This window comes from Ambystoma mexicanum, chromosome 6p (genome assembly GCF_040938575.1).
Source record: "Ambystoma mexicanum isolate Mex_15411 chromosome 6p, UKY_AmexF1_1, whole genome shotgun sequence".
NCBI classification, from domain to species: domain Eukaryota; kingdom Metazoa; phylum Chordata; class Amphibia; order Caudata; family Ambystomatidae; genus Ambystoma; species Ambystoma mexicanum.
Genome location: NC_090935.1, coordinates 709,928,741 through 709,946,693, shown reverse-complemented (window position 1 = coordinate 709,946,693; position 17,953 = coordinate 709,928,741).

Genomic DNA, 17,953 nt, shown 5'->3' with positions numbered 1-17,953 from the left:
TACAGTGTTTGCATCTAACACTAGTTCATGTCCGTCTGTTCATGGGAATGGGCTCTCCTCGGATCTGCCAGGGAGCTGCGGCCGCAGGGACAAGTGAGACTCTCGAGGGGTGGGGGCCGCGCTGTGGTGCACAGGGCTCAAACCATTTTGATTTCACAAAATGGTTTCCAGGGCCTAGCTAAATACAGCATGTTTGGTCAATGTCTTCAGCCAGTGGTCCACCCGCCACCTGAGCCCTGATGGAAGGGGGAACCCCTGACGAGCCATGGACTTCACAGGGGGGAGAGGCTCCAGGGGAGGGGGGTCTCTTGGACCAATCCTCCCATACAGTAGCAACGCCACCGCAGCCAGTAGCAGTCGCCAGTGAGCCAGAATTCGAAGTCAAGGACATCCTGGATTCAAAGTACGTCAGATCCAAATTATACTACTTAGTAGACTGGAAGGGGTATCGTCCACAAGACAGGGCATGGGAGCCTTGTGAGTAAATCCATGCACCTCACTTGCTTAGACGATTTCATCAAAACCATCCAAACAAACCAGGACCAGACAGAAGAGCCACCTTGAGAGAGGCCTTGGGGGAGTGCTGTCATGGTTTCTGCCCCTCATGTCCCCAGCCCTCCAAGATATCAGGCTGGAGCCAGGCCACGATCACCTACATGGCCCTCAAGGGCCTCTCCATCCCTCCAAAGACCCACTTGGATTCAGACTTGGCGCTTGTGGCACCAGACTCACTCACTCCCATAGGATAACATTGGGGATTGGACTTGTAGTGCTTTGATGGGGACAAGATGGATGCCCCCACATATTTCAGTTCCCAGAACTGCATGTGCAGTTTAGTCTTTTGGGTGTGTGATTCAGCCCAGAGACACCTAGGATACCCAGAGACTATTTAAGCCATGCCCAGGCTGAGAAACATGCTTTGTGTTTTCTGCACCTGCAGCGTGACACCCACCGTGTTCGGATCGGTCTCCAGTAGGCCTACATCTTTCTTCTGCGCTCAGCTCCTGCAAGAACAAGAACACAGTTAGGAACAGCCTTACCTTGCGGCGCTTCTGCCCATCATTCATCGCTTCTTCTGTTGTGCGTGCATCTTCGGCGGTGTCATTCCCATCCGACACGCCGCTTCCTAAGGAAAAGGGAAAAGAACAGAAAAAAAGGCATTAGTAAGCATTCAGCAAATCTTCGCTTATTTTTAAAGACTGTACGAGCTTCAAACGCTTACCTGAATTCCAGCCGCTCTGGGGGAACTCTGTCTCTGGAACTTCTCATCCATCTGCAAGAGGGAAAAGACACTCCAGGTTAGCGTGGGAACATCTAGAGGCGCTGCATACCGTGCTTACTCATCGCATTTCTTCTTCATAACCGGCATCCACGCTGAAAACGTTGTGGCACCTAAAAGACACAGAAAAAGAATTCAGTTGAATACAAATACGAAAGGGTCGCATCGCGCATCACGCTCTCACTCACCTTCAGCGCTACTCATCTCAGCAGCACGTCGCCATCCCCGGACGCCGGCCATCATCTAAGGAAGGAAAGGAACGAAGTTAGAGAACTTTTCAAAAGACTCATTATACTTACCTGTTGGACTCTTGCCAGTGAAATAACTAGGCAGCAAAGAGCCTGCATCAATCAACGCACCCCTGCACTGAAAGCAGGATGGAGAACACACTTTCCAAGAAAACAAGGTGAGCTGTGGATCAAAGGGAAGGGTTGGACCCCGGGGAAGAAGGGGTTCAAGCAAACAGAGACAATAGGGAGTTAAACTCTACCAATCCTGTGTTTCAGGCCCAGTCTCCAGTCGAGTAGACTCCAGGGAAGGGTTCGAGGTCGTAAGAGGTCAGAACAGGCTGAGTGACGTCCCCGTGGATACCAGGTGAGCGTTACAGTTTCCTATACAATTCCACACTGTTTCATCAATCTGCACCAAATCTTGCACAGTCACCTGTTAGGAGCCTCCAGGCACTACTGACTACATCATATCTGACACCCCAACTTTTTCCCTGTATTTCAGCAAAAGTCTCTGGGTTTGTGGCTTTGTGTACATTCCTTATACAATTCCACACCGTTTCACCAATCAGCACCACATTTTGTACAGTTACCTGTTAGGATACCCTGGATATTACTCGCTACATGACATTTTTCACACCATTTTTCATCCCCAGATTTCAGCAAAAGTGTTCTTTGTGTGGGTTTTTGGTTTTGCTTATGCTCCCTGTACAATTGCACACTGTTTCACCAATCTGCACACAATTTTGCACAGTCAAATGTTAGGACCCTTTGGACATTACTGTCTACATGACATTTGGAAACCCCACCCCTTTTCCCCGGATTTCAGCAAAAGTCAAAATGTGTTTTTGGGTTTGGGCCTTGGTGAAGCATTGTTCCTTATATAATTCACACCATTTCACCAATCTGCACAACATTTTGCAGTTACCTGTACCTATGAGGGAATGAAAGCCTGGGAAATGCGGGGTATCTCAGCTAGTAATTTATATTTACTGCTAATAGTTTAGCAGGGTTTCATTCTGTTTAAAATTAATATAAACTATTTCCTTTTGAGGAGCATTGCACTGTCTATGAGAGCTTCCAGGACCAGTTTTCTGCAGTAAGTTTTAAGGCTTGAGTGTAATTTTCCCCCAGTTTTTTATAAGGTTCTGAAGGATTCTATAGTGGAACATTTTTTGTATAATGGGCCTCATTACGAGTCTGGCGGTAACCGCGGCGGTAAAACCGCCTGGTTACCGCCGGACTCGTATTACCATTCCGCCTCCGTGATTCCCGGAATTACCGGGGCATTACAACCCCGGTTTTCCGGTGGAATTTGCATTCAATGTTTTGTCTGAATCTGGGGTCTTCAGAATACATTCAAGGGAGAGTAATGTTTTTTTTCTTTGCTTTGTCGGTTGTGTAGTAAAGATGGCTGATGTTGCAGAGAGGCAGAGACTTATTGTATGGATAGTAGGAGATTAATTTGTGTATGATCTGAAGAGGTATGCCCAGGCAAGAAGTTTTTCTCATGATCTTGAGTTTCCAGGTCTACAGGCTTTGTGGTGCAATGTGCCTGGACACAATTTGCAGGCACTACTTGCTTTTTGCAGAGACATGGGTACTTTTGGTAGTCCTGATGTTTTGGTGGTGCACTGTGGAGGAGAGCATTTGGGCTACATCAGTGCTCCACGTTTGGTTCATGTACTAAAGTTGTTGGTGGAAGAACTGATGCTGCTTTTCCCTACTGCAAAGGTGTTTTTTTCTGAAATACCACCTAGAGCACAATGGACAACCCCAGTCTCTTTAATCCCCAGCAGAATGTTGGAAGGCGCCTTGTTAATAGAGGCATGGGTATAGTTTTGCGAATGGCTGAGATGTCTGTTTTCTCTAATGACAACATTGACTCCCTTAGTGTGCACTATTTCACTCCAGATGGCGTTTCGTTGTCCATTCTTGGAAATGCTTGTTTTTTCTGCAATCTAAGGAATGCTTTGCAGAGGTTGATGTAAGGCAGTAAGGAGGAGAAGAAGACAACCCCCTCCAAAAGAAATAGAAAACAAAAGGTGTTTGTTTAGTAGCACCACAAAAAAATCATCCAGCCTTCATTGTGGAGGGGACAGTTTAGGACATGTTACTGGAATCTCTCTGCAGTTTTCCATGAAAGAGGCACTTGGGAAAATCATGGACATGTTTCCAAACTCTCGAATAATTGCATTGCCCAGAGACAGATGTCGCTGCGCTCTTCCTCATTTGGTCCACAAATGGAGAAAGCCAGGCGCAACATCAACAAGGCTGTTAGCACGAGATGTTGGTATGTCTTCCTTCCACAATGAAAACATTACATTTCGTAGCACCAATATTTTCCCCAGAGATGGCATCCCTCTTACTGATTCTGGCAATCATCTTTTTTTGCGCAATATCCAAAATGGTTTCCAGCCGTTCTTGCAAGTATAGCAAGCATGTGTGCAGTAGGTGTTGGCCACTTGAAAACTTAGAAGAACAAAAAGAAAGGCTCTTTTCAACACCACCACTTTCTCTCTGAAAAGAATGCAATGCAATGGTTTACATGCTGCCACCTCCTGCATGCTTTGGAAGTCTGCGGACTACCGCACTGTCCCCGGACTGTGCAGACTGCACAGGGGCCTGCACCATTTGAATGACACTTCTATTTTTAAACTGTGAAAGGTGGCTCTGAAAAGAGTTGTTTTTTGTGTGTGTTTTCTAGTTTTATAATTTTTGGGGTATTTTTTCAACGAGACACACAACGAAGGGAAGGAAAGGGAGGGTATGGAAGGGGCACCAACCACAGGCATATGAAGGGGCAGGTGGAGAGAGGAAGATGTTGGGTGGGCCTCATTGAGGTAGGGGGCACTTTCCATCATACTCCCGTACCGCAGCCGCAATACCACTGTAGAATTGCTCACCCCTGCATAGTAACGTGTACACACCCAAAATAGTGAACTTTGAAAGGCAAGGGTCTACTGCAGTACATATGGCCTTTGAGGCTGAGTCAGCGACCCGCTGCCCCACAGGAGTGTCTCTTGTGGTGACAGGAGCAGATGCTGAGGATGCCGCAGTGGAAGTCAACCTACTACCCTGTTCGAAGGGGACTACCCTTTGAACTGCTGCCTTGTGGCTCGACCTAAGGTGTCGCCACATAGAGATGGTGCCATATCTGTACAGCCCAGGTTTGCCGCGACGTGGCACTCATTGCAGCGAACCTTGGCTGCTTGAGCCTTGGCTAGCCCCACAACGGTGGTAAAAAGACTCCACACCCAAGACTCACGTCAGCAGCTGATATTGGGGACTTCCACTACCTCATCCTCTTCTTCTTGTTCCCCCTCTGCATCATCATGCCTTTTCCAGGAGAGTGTGGTGGTGGTGGTGGGGGTAATGCTGAAGAGCCAGCACACGCAGCAGCCATGGATGCCATAATCTTCACCAGCAGCAAATCCAGCAATAGCAATGGAAATCACAGCCAAGTGCTCTGAGCAGCAATCCAGCAACAGTAATGCCAAGCACAGAAATGCAAATTACAGCCAAGTACTCTGAGCAGCAATCCAACAATAGCAATGCCAATCACAGCAATGCAAATCGCAGCCAAGTGCTCTGTACAGCAATCTACAAACAGCAAAGCCAATAACAGCCAAGTGTTCTGTCCTGGAAATCCAAAAACAGAATGAGGAGCAGCACTGGGGTGTGGCCTTTTTTTAAAATGTTTTTTTTATTTAAATTGAAAAACAATATTTACAAAATAACAGCCAGGTAATCAATTCAATATCCTAAAAGTAGATATGGGGAGTTCTTACATATATTCCATTTGATGATTTTTACGCCCTCCGGTCCATGTTATAACACTGTTGTTATTTTTCATTCTTCTCCTCCCTCCCCATATCCTCTGTTTACGTCAATTACTCGATGCTCCAGATCAATGTATCTGAAAAATATGGCCACTCCGATCACACAACGAGTGTAGTCGCCACTCATCAGGACTGCCCACCAGTCATCTTCTGTTAATGTGGTAAATGAGTTCAAAATTCTCCCCAGAGCAGCTTCTCTCGCACTATAGGTCCCTTTGCAACCAAGGAGAAGGTGTCTGCTTGTTTCTACCACATTCTCAATGTTGCAGGATCTGAACTTATTCATCGGGGAGAGATTTCGAATAAACAACACCTGTTTGTTTTCAGTTGGTTCAAACGAAAACGCATGAAGAGCCTACTTAGTATTTGTTCGGAAACTTTTCCAAATAGCTTCTTACAGCATTTCTCTTCATCTGAGTAGTTGGAAAAGTTTTTGTCAACTTATATTCATTTGCGAGCTCTCTCGTGCGTATCCAATCAGCCTCAAAATGTTTCTTCATTACTTTATCAGGATTTGTCAGAAGTAGTTTGACTGATACGTTTATACTTTCTAGGATTTTCAAGTTACGGTTTTTCCATAAATCTAGAGCAGGGATGTTTCCTCCTTCCATCTCTTTGCTTACCAGGTCTAAAGCTTTCGGTTTAGTGTCCAAGAGGAGTTTTCGGTATAGATTCAGTGTATTTCGCTCTTGGATAGCCTTCAATGAATTCAGACAAAGTTCCCGTCTAATGAGCAGTAATGGTGATGATTGCGCCAGACTTAATACTTTTCTCCAGAAAAAACTCTCCAAATCCGTCCACAACTTTTCTGGAAGTGAGAGGATGGCGTCGGTCCCATATAGCACTGCTGGGACTACCTTCACTTTGTAGAAGTTAAGTATGGCCACTGCCGAAAATCTTCCATATTTTCGGTCCACTGCTTTAGCTTGGTTTGCTAAGATCTTTATTTTGGACCACAGCAGATCTTGCATTTCTGTTTCTTTCATCGATTGACTTATCATAACTCCCAGATATTTGAAGGAGCTTACCCTTTCCAGTTTCAATCCTTTAGCAAACCAATTGGCCTGAGGGTATTTCTTACTGCCCGGTGGGTCCCATGCCATCACTTTCATTTTTGAGGAGTTCAATTGTAAGTTGTTTGCTTTAAGATACTCACTCAAGTTGGTCAGCTGACGCTGGAGCCCTACCGAGGTCCTGTCCAAAAGAATGATATCATCTGCATACAAAAGACGGGAAATTTCCGTTCCCCCTAGTTTTGGCGGGAACATTCTGATTGTAATTTCTGTATCCACATAATCTGCCATATAGGCGTTATATAATGCTGGTGCGAGTGGGCACCCCTGTTTTACACCTCTCTCCGTGATAATCACTTTTGACAAAAGGCCTTGTTGACTCAGTGTTACGTTCATAGACGCTTCCCGATAAAGTTCTTGAATCGGGGCCGTAATGTTCTCCGGACATCCCATCTGTTCAAGTTTCTGCCATAAAAGGGCCCTGTTAACCTGGTCGAAAGCCTGGACCAGGTCAATAAAAGCAATATAAGTCGCCTGGCCGTCTTTAAAACCTTTAGCCTTTATTGTGCCCAGCGTTATGATGTTCACAGCTGTTCCTGAGTTCTTAACAAAGCCCGTCTGAAAAGGGTCACTACGCTTTGCTGAAGCCAGCCATTCTTGGAATGTTTCAAGAGCAAAGCCTGCAAAAATGTTCCCAATCACGTCTAGAAGTGAAATTGGCCGATGGTGATTTGGATTTTCTCTGTCCCCTCGTTTGAAAATCGGGACCACTGTGGCTGTATGTAGTTTGTTCCTGCTTGTAATTTTGAAATATTTTACTAATGAAGCTCTCCCATAGTGTCGGCTGTTGTTTGAAATCTTTATTGGAAATTCCATCGGGTCCCGGGGCCCTCAACTTACTCAGTTTTAAGATCTTATCTCTCAATATATCTTTGTCCCATGGAATCTCCCATGTCTGACCATTTCCGATTTTACCCTGTATTGTCGCAGTCTGATCTCCCTTCCCCTTCTCCACTGGTTTGTACAGGTTCGAAAAATGCGTCAGCCATGCCTCTTCTCCTACACTATTTTGGAGGGCATTGTTATTTGTTTGTTTTGTTTGTCTATTTATTTGTATAGCACTCCTGACCCAGAGGTATATGGGCGCTTAAGCATCAGGTTAAAGGCATAGGTAAGAACATTTGTACATTTGTGCAGTATATGTATAGTTAGAAAAGCAGTTATGAAAGCAGTTATAGTGGAATTAGTAACATCGTAGCGGATACATACATACATACAGTGCTAGTTATTTGTTGAGTAACCAGGTGATGATCTTAGTTCTGAAAGGTTGAAATGTAGGGGTAGATTTGATGTCCAATGGAATAGTGTTCCATAATTGTGAGGCTAGAACTGGGAAGCTGGATCCACCGGCTCTTTTTAGGGAGTATGTGGGCACTGTCAGTTGTAGTGTATTAGAGGATCTGGTGGTTCTAGTATTCTGTCTTAAGGTGAATTTATCGGTTAAATAAGGTGGGGCCAGGTGGTTAAGAGCTTTGTAGGTGAGGCAGATAGTTTTTAGGTCTATTTTTTGTTGGATGGAGAGCCATTTGCATGTGATTCTTGTGGCTGAGATATGTTCTCTTCTGGGAATATTAAGGGCGGCACGGAGTGCATTGTTTTGTAGAACTTGCAGTTTATTGACAACCGTTTTATTGGCACCTACATACAGGCTGTTGCAATAATCCAGTTTGGATTGTATAAGTGCTCTGGCTAGAGTAAGGCAATTGTTGGGGGATATCAAAGGTCTGCAGGCTCTGATTAGTTTCCCAGTGTAAGCAGTGGCTGAGGCGGTCATATTAATTTGTTTGGCGAAGTTGGTGTTAGTGTCGAGATAGAAACCCAGAGTTTTTACACTTTTGGCAGTGGGAATGGTGTTGCCGTCAATGATGAAGCTAGAGTAGCTAGGGCTGAGATTCCGGATAGTGTTGGGTGAGCCGACAAGGAGCAGTTCAGTCTTGTCATCGTTCAGGCAGAGGCCATGTGTGGCCATCCATGCCTGAATGATGGAAAAGACTTCACCGATCCTGTTGGCGTCCGCGTTGTAGTTGCCTGATAAAGTGAGGAGTATCTGGGTGTCATCTGCGTAGTTGGTGTAGGTGACACCCAGATGGTCCAGTTTATCGAATAGGGGCTTTGTAAATATATTATACAAAGTGGGTGAAACACAAGATCCTTGTGGGACACCGCAGGTAATGGGAATAGGGTCGGCTGCTGCTATGGGTGAGAAGACTCGCATGGTCCTGTTGTCCAGGAAGGATTGGATCCATGTGACCGCCGAGTGGGAGAAGTGTGCTGCCGATGATAAGTGGTTGCACAAGATTTTGTGGTCAACCAGGTCAAAGGCAGCGGAGAGGTCGAGGAGAAGCAGGATGGCAGCCCTCCCTTTATCTTTGATTTCGTCTATCTGGCTCTTGAGATCAACACGGGCCGTTTCCGTCCCATGTTGGGGACGAAAGCCAGATTGGCGAGTACCTAGTAATAGGTTAGTTTCAAGGTAATCCTGAATTTGTAAATAGGCCACTCTGTCAAGAATCTTTAGTAAAAATGGGACAGTGGTAATGGGTCTATAATTTGTGGGTATGTCTGGGTCGAGGGTCTGTTTTTTTAGCAAGGGTAGGACCCAGGATTGTTTCAGATTACTTGGGACCATGTTGTTAGAAAAAGACAAGTTTATTAATTTGGTGATGAAGGGGGAGAGATCCCTGGCAGCATCCTTGATAATCTGTGCGGGGCAACTGTCCCCCTTGCAGTTCGAGGGTTTCAAGGATGCTATAATTTTTTGTACTTCAGGTATGGTAACCTTTTTGAAGGTGAAGCCTGAGCTAGTGGCGGTGAGTGGGGGATGGGTGGGTCTGGAGGTGGGGTCATGAGTGAGCTGTTGCCGTTTGTTTCCAATTTTAGTTTGGAGCCCTGAAATTTTGTTGGCAAGGGCATTCTGGATCCCTGTGCACCAAGGTTTATCCTTTGTGCAGGTATCTTCGGGAGGAGTGGGGTTTTCTAATTCCTTTAAGATGTTAAAGAGCTCTTTTGTGCTGGAGCCTGCCTGTGAGATCCTGGAATTAAGAGATTCTTTCTTAGCACGTGTGATCTCATTTTTGTAGAGGGTGGAGATATTGGTAAGGTTGGTTCTATTGTCTACTGAAGGCACCGATTTCCATAGTGATTCAAGTTTGCTTTTTTGTAGTCGGAGAAGTTTGAGCTCTGGGGTGTACCACGTATTCAGGTGTGCTTTAGGTTTCCCTTTGCGCATTTTTAATGGGGCAATGGTGTCGATAGCTTTAGCCATGGAGTCATTATAGGCGTTGACCAGCGAGTTTAAGTCAGTTGTAGTTGGTAGGGCGTTCAGAATGGGGGTCACCAGAGGCATTAAGGCTTCAGCTGTGATGTTGCTCTTTTTCCTAGTTAGGCAGGCCGGAGCAATAATAGGCCTTTTGTGCACTAGGTTGTTGATATTAATGTCACGGGGGAGGAAGTGGTGATCCGTCCAGATGAGCTGTACAGGGTCCTTTAGGGTGATGTTGCAATTGAGGGCGGTTACCCAGTCAAGGATTCTGCCTTTCGAGTGGGTGGGTTTGGAGCAGAGTTGAAGGAGGCCATGCTCCTCTAATGCCGTGGCCAGGGCAATGGCAGGGGTGTCAAGAGGGTCATTAAACCCGAGATTGAAGTCTCCCAGTATAATCATTTGTGCTGAAGGTTTGGAGCTGTCGGCTACTAGGGAGGTGATATCTTCCTCAAATGAGCCAGGTGGACCCAGGGGTCTGTAGATTAGGTGCATAGTGATAGTACTCTTCGGGGAGGTTTGTAGTTTAACTGTAAGGTGTTCACATGATTTGAGTAGAGGAGAGGAGCCTAGTCTGATATCAAGTGAGGACTTAAAGATGAGGGCTACACCGCCTCCTCGAGCGTTAGGTCTGTCTACTCTGAGGATAGTGTAGTTGTCAGGGATGGCTAGGGTAAGGGAGGGTCCCGCAGCCTCATGTAACCAAGTTTCTGTCATAGCAAGGAAGTCTAGGTTGTTAGCCAGAATGATGTCGGCGACTTCTATGGAATGGGCGACTAGTGATCTAACATTTAGAAGAGCTCCTTTTAGTGTATGGAGGGTACAGTTGATGGGGATTATAGTGTACTTGTTAGTTTTGTTGGGTAGTTTAGCTGGGCGTTTGCTAGTTTTGTGGTGGATTCTGGCACCAAGTCTATTGTTGCGATCGGTAGGGATAAGGGTGGTTGCTTGAGAGACAGTAAGGTCGGTCATCGTGGAGGGGCTGTGATGATGGGTGGGGCAGGGTGCTCTAATGTCGGTAGGGTTATGCTTGGATCTATCTGCACTCTTATTGTCTAGGACATCGTAATGCTGTGCGTGGTCATGGGTAGGATAAGCAAATTGTGAGACCGGGAGGAAGGCTGGAGTAGTGGGCAGGAATGGTGTGGGGCAGACGATAGGGTAGTGTCTTGGGCAGGCGGGTCTAGCTAGTCCATTTTCATGGGTTATGTAGCTGTTACCGTTGCAAAGTATATTACTTTGCATGACACAGAAGGGGAACATGATCACGGTTGCAGTTCCTCTTATCAAGGACCAGAATTCACTAGTCTTTTTTCCACATATTGTTTTCAACATCAATTCGGCATCTGCCTGATATAACCGATGCTTCTTTTGCAGTATCCATGTTCGATATTCTCGGTGGGCTGTTTTCCAGCGTTCTACATGAGCAAAAGTCCTGACACCCTTGCCAGTCTTTTAAATGTATTTACTAGACAACGCTTGCTGGCAACTTCAGCATTATATGTGTGTTGATAGTTAGCAGACTGCTGGTTAGATTTATGTGCCGGTTTAGTGTACTTTTTTAACAGGGGAGTATAGCCCACTGCTCCAATTTTATCCTCTTGGTTAGTGATGTTTTTGCCGATGGTACTATATAGCTTTCAGAAATTAATGTGAGTGCCTTCTCTGACAGTTTAAGTCGAGTTCCCCCTGCGTTTACTTCTAGCTAATGTTCAGAGCCGAGATGCTGTTTCTGTAATGTCGTCCACCTTGTGGATAATAAATTAAGGTCACTATTGACAGTCTTCAGTACTGCAAAGCTAACAACCAGGTCTAACAATTCTTTCGACATGTATGTGTGATTGATTGTCCCCGTCCCCGTTTGGGATTCTCTTTGCCATGACGGAATCGATCTGTTGATTTCTGTGCGTAACCAGTGCAGGTTATGAAGATCTTGGCACCTGCTTGAATATTTTTCTGATTGTGTTCCTGTTGAGGATCAGACTGTCATTCTCCCTCCTGATGCGTTTCACTCTGAAGGTATATGCACTTTTGATCCTTGGTAGATAAACTTTTTTCACTTCCTTTATTTGAGGACTAATATCTCGTTTCTTTATTGATAAAAATATGCGCTTTTTTGCTGGTGACGCTCTTGGGGCCTCCCTTTTGCTCTTTGCCCATCTCCCAGATCTTGATGTTCCCGATGTTTTCCTTTTTTTCCATCCACTCCATCTCCATCTGTTACTTGATGTTCTGTATTTCCCAGATTCAAGTCGGAAGGGAGCTTTAGCCTTCTTTTATTGCTGTCAAGTTCCTGTTCAGTCTTCTTTTTATCCCGGGTTAATTTACCTTACAAAGTTTGTTTTTTCTTCTTAGGCTCCAGCCCTGTAGTTGTTAAATCCGAAACTACTGACTTTCTTTTGAATCGTTGATTTGAGCTGCTTGAAGTTTCTAGTTCATCCACAGTATATATACTCCATTCGTCTATGTCGCTATCAGATTCTATGCAGTCCGACGAGAGTTGGATACACGGGTTCACGCTTGCATTATCTGATATTTGATTTTCTTTCAAGTTTGAAGATAATACAGCTTTAGGATCCTTAATCAAGCTAGACCTTTTAGAAGCTGGAGATCGTAATGTTTTGTCCGTGATGGGCTTTTGATGGTTAAAGATCCCAAATGTAAAAAGGTTATTACTTTTCCCTTATTTCTCATTGACCTTGGATGGATTCTGGACGATAGACTTTACCTTTTGCGATGCTTCTATGGGTTGGTTCATCTGAGTTTGCGAACCTGTGTTCCTTGTTTCTGGTACCTGATTAGTCTGGGTAAGTACGTTCTTCTTTTGGACGTTTCTTTCATTGTCCTGGGGTATAACATCAGGGCTTCCCTCTGATGGGCTTCCAGCCAGCTTATTTTGATTTGCTTCTTTGGCTAATATATAGCCCTCCAGATATGTCATTTTTGTGTGCATCAGGGCGATCAAAGAAGTTTGATCTCTCATTGTGTCATTCAAAGCATTGTATAGTTTATTAAATGGTGCCAAAGCAATGGTCACGGTAGACATAATTGTCATCAAATCTGCTTTCTTTTTGTTTCATTGACCAATGGTGGTCCACTAATTTGTGACTCCCATTGTGTTTCCACAGATGTTAATTGTGTGATCAGTGATTTTCCGACAGGTATTTTAGTCTGATCTGCACTTTTCTGGCCAATGACATTACCCTCAAGTTCATTTTATGGCCTTCTGATCTGATGCTATTGTTTGCTGTTCCTTCCATGTATCCTTCCATGTATCAGTACAGCAAACGGACGTTGTTTTTTGCTTGGCTCCTGCCTAATCAGCAACTGTTGATCACCCAATAACTTGTTTTGATGTTTGTTAAGTTGCCTATAGTGCCATCTTATAGGTGTAGAAGTGGTTTCTATTTGGATTCCTGGAGTGTAAATGGGTTTATGAGCGCCCAGCTCTATGTCATGTTTGGATCCATTAAGGGCACTCTCATTTTGCAGCAAACTGTCCAGCAAATCTGCATCTGATATTTCCTTTAAGGTATGTTTAGGTTGAAATAAGTTTTTCACTGTATTTGATTTGGACCAGGCATTGTTAATATCTGTTTTTTGTTTTTTTTGTTTCACTAATGCAACTTTTATTTTTGTACATTGACATCTGGGCACTTTGACCAAGGACGTTCTCTTTCCCTTTGCTTTTTGGTCAGTGTTTAATGCTGTTTTTAATTTCTCATTGCCCTTTATTTTTTTTGTCCAAACTTGTATTTGCATCAAGGGTGTTATTTGCTAAATCCTCCTGGTCCTTGTAAACTTCTTGCCACTGAGAATGCTCTGCGCTGTCATCACTCTCCACGGATCCTGTGCCATCCTCATTGCTAGCCCCATTGGAACCGCCACACTCAGCAGAGCCAAGATTGACGTCCCGCTCTGCAATCCCCAGTCCCGGCGAGGCCTCCATGCACGGAAGTTCCCCCACCTCAGGTAAAAGATGTACTTTTGTTAAAACCTCTCATGGAGCTGCTCTATATTTCGTAGAGTCGCAAATGTCCACTTCTGTATCGGAACAACCCAATGCCCGCGCCCTCGTCTTGATTGAACTTTTCCTCTGTTCCGAGGGCTGTGTTGGTTTTGCTGCTGGTGGCTCAATTATACTTTCCCTCACGTTAGTGGTTTGCACCACCAGACCCAGCAAACCCGTTGTGGCTAATGTCGGAACTTGGGGGCTCGCCAGTCTTTTAGCGCTCGGCCATTTTAGTTTTGCCTGTGTCTTTGGGTGATTCAGATTTTTAGAGTCTTTTAAAGGTCTTAAAACTCGTTTTAAGGGAGATCCCTCCCTAGTCTTTGATTCCTGACCACCCATGGAACAAGCAAGGGAACCGGCAGGGGGAGCCAGTAGGTGCTCACCCACTTGCTTACCTCCGGTGGCCTCTTGCTGCCTCTCCATGTTCGTGGCCATAAGGTTCATGCAGTTCCTTTCACTAATAATATCTCTCTCATCCGACCACATGCCGCGTGGTCCTGCACGGTCTGTGATGTCTGTAACACTCTGCTGCCTCACTCCACGGCCCGCTCCACGGCCGCCCGGTGGTTAAATGGAGTGGTAGCAGAAAACAGCCAAACATCAGATTAGAGAGCGTAGAAAGACTGTCCTCCGTCTCAGGATCTCCGGGTCTGCGATGTCTGCAACACTCTGCTGCCTCACTCCGCGGCCCGCTCCATGGCCGCCCGGTGGTTAAATGCAGTGGTAGCAGAAAACAGCCAAACACCAGATTAGAGAGCGTAGAAAGAATTGCCCTCAGTCTCAGGATTTCTGGGTCTGCGATATCTGCAACACTCTGCTGCCTCACTCCGGGGTGTGGCCTTTTATAAGGGTGCTGGGGAGCAGCCCTGCACTCCATGAATATTTGTAACCACAAACTGGGCTCAGAAACTTCCAAAAGGTCTCTAGATCACCAGTGGCATAGTGTGGGACCTCTGCACGGGTGAGGTTTCACAGTAAAACACTTGGATTGCTCAAAAAAGCACTTTTTGCTGTTCGGGACCCAGACCCTGTTTCTGAATAAGGATCGACGCTCAGTGTTGATGTCACAAACGTTCACAAATGGGAAGGCTGTCTGTAGGACACCTATTGCGCAGGATCTGTTGTGCACATGTGCCTAGGTGTCCTACAGACAGGCTTAGGCTCCCCAAACTAATTAAAAGTGCAACACACATGCAGAGGACAGTTCGAACAGGTGCAGTGTTCGTAGGACCCAGAGGGAGTGTTGCGCATGTGCCCAGGTGTCCACCGGACATGGGTGGGCTCCCCGAACTAATTAGAGTACGTCACTGATTTGGGGACATCCCGGACAGGCACGTTGTTCATAGGACCCGGGGACAAGATGCGCATGCGCCCACGTGTCCGCCAGACAGGGTTGGGCTTCTCCAACTAATTAAAAGTACGCCACAACTTTGCAGACATGGCGGACAGGCTCATTGTCCGTAGGACACAGGCAATGTGATGCGCATGCACCCAGGTGTCCGCAGGACAGGGGTGGGCTCCTCAAGCCAATTAGAGGTATGTCACAACTTTGCAGACATGTCCGGACAGGTGCAGAGTCCTACGGACACCTCCATTTTGATTGCGGACAGCCCAGACAGGTGCGGTATCTGTAGGACACCTCCATTTGATTACGGACAGGCCAGACAGTCGCACACTGTGTGGACTCCTAACAGGGATTTTAAAAGAGAAAACACACACACACACACACACAGTATACACATAGAACTTTATTTACACACAGAAATACATACAATTAGGAAAGGGAAGGGGTTGCAGAAATGGAAACATATACAGGGGAATTGGCGTTTTGAACAGGCTGGTCATCAGGGGAGGAAGGGATTGAGGTCTCATCATAATGTCTTACAGGAAATTTGTGGGGATGGTAGGTTGGGACAGGGGCAAGGGGTACAGGCGCAAGTGGGGCAGTGGTGCTTTATATTTTCCATTATATGCCTTTGAACAAGTGCCTTTAAATTAGAAAAACTGTCATTCAATTGGTCCATTTTTGCCCCCAGGCTCACTAGGTCATTTTATGTGCTCATGCACTTTTGTAGTAGCTGGTGCGTTCGGCCATTCCCTACATTTCCTGTATGTACTGTTAAACAAAAAACATGTTTCAGTTACATGTGAAGCAAGGTGTATTCATTCTCTGACTTTTGAAACTGCACTGTGCACCATTGCAGTTACTGTCTTCACTCATTTCATCAAGAGGGACATTTTCCTCAAATCCAATCCAGGGTGCTTGCCATTTCTGTGTAAAAAAAACAGAAATAATGTTTGCTAGTCATGTATACAGAACAAACTGCACAGTCATAGAAAATATATAGTGGGTTTGGCACTTTCTAGTACGGTTCTGCTGTCACTACTTTGCACCTGTCCCACTGACAGTTGCTTCTCAGTTTGTATGTAAAGCAGCACTGAGGTAATACTGTTGGAGGCACAGGTTATTTTCCTGCTTGGTGCATTCCATTATGTTGCACACCCCAATGCAGTTGCACTGCTGCTTTTAAAAGTACAGAGTTTGAAGACCTACTTTTCCTTATAATTCACTTATGTGTTGCTCTTTAAACATGCTCAGTTTCATTGCTGCACGCTACCATAATGTAAACAACCCCTGAGCTTTTGGGCAGTGTGGATGCTACCCGATGTCCGCGAACAGTCACATAGTCTGCAGACCATGTGGTTATCAGCATTGGGCCAGGGGGTTCAGTATGTTGTATGGTACATCTACACAAATTAAGTGTATCCTGGTAAAAACCTATGAAATTAATTGAAAAAAACATTGTTAAAAGGACAGTATGTTAAGTTGTGTTAATAAAAAACCTATCAAATTCAGTGAAAACACTTTGTTAAAGGGATGTTATGGTTCAGTTGTGCTAATAAAAACCTATACAATTTAATGAAAAAACATTGTTAAAGGAACATTATGGTTACAAGTAAAACTGAAAACCCCAAGAAATTCACCAGTTACGGTAAGCTAAGCAACTATAGCTTGTACCACCACCGTGCACTGCTAAGACTAACACCCATGACATCAAAGATGTCATCACAAATGTCATTGATGACATCACTGATGACACCAAATGTCTGGCCCCTTGTTTTTTGTTCAATGTCATATCTAGGCCAGGTGGTTTTGTTTACTGACAGTCAAAATCTGAACATTCAAGAGGTACTGTATTTGCAGACATTACCCTTCTGATATGTTCTTACAGTACTTTGCTTAAGGATCAGTTGCATCTTGTGATGCATATATTTAAGGGAAGAAGCAGGCCTGAACACAGTTATCATTTCTGTACATCAAGATAACCATTTAGGTTATGAACAGTTTCTGATTATACTGCTTCTCTTTGGGTTACTTTATATTCCCTCTATATGCCACAGACTTGTATCTATTGTGCTGTCTTTATGTTTTGTTTGTAGCAGAACAAGTCTGTAGTAAGTGATACATTATTAGCTAGTTATTACATGTTGCATAGTATGCAAAAGCCTGATACGGAAGCATTGACCATTTTACTATCCAACATTGCAACTTTATAAATATTACACCTCCATGGGCCATGTTGCGACCAATCCCTATGTTTCTGTATGAGTAGGTTGCTGTACTAGAAAGAACACTACAATGGAATGTTGTTTACAACAGTACATTGCTTATTGAACTACGTAGTTCATAATATGTCTCTCAACCACCCCTGACACTTTTTTGGCAACATGATACTCACAATCCCTTGTGGGGACTTTTCATGAAAAGTAACTGCATATGTGATGTCATCAGTGATGTCATCAATTACATTTGTGATGTCATCTTTAATGTCATGAGTGTTAGTCTTAGCAGCGCACGGTGGTTGTGCAAGTTATGGTTGCTTAGCTTACCATAACTGGACATTTTATTTTTGGTTTTACTTGTAACCATAATGTAGTCTTAGCAGCGCACAGTGGTTACGCAGGTTATGGTTGCTTAGCTTACTATAACTGGACATTTTTTTTTTTTGGTTTTAGTTGTAACCATAATGTTCCTTTAACAATGTTTTGTCACTGAATTTGATAGGTTTTCATTCGTGCAACTTAACCATAACGTCCCTTTCACAATGTTTTTTCACTGATAACATACATAAATATTGTGACGATAAATTATGTTTTAGGTGATTTTGAATGCACATGTGTATTCGGTGTTCTTTTTTATCAGTGTGTATTTGTGTTGTGCCGTTATCGCCTCCCTGACATACCAACCCAGTGTTTCTGG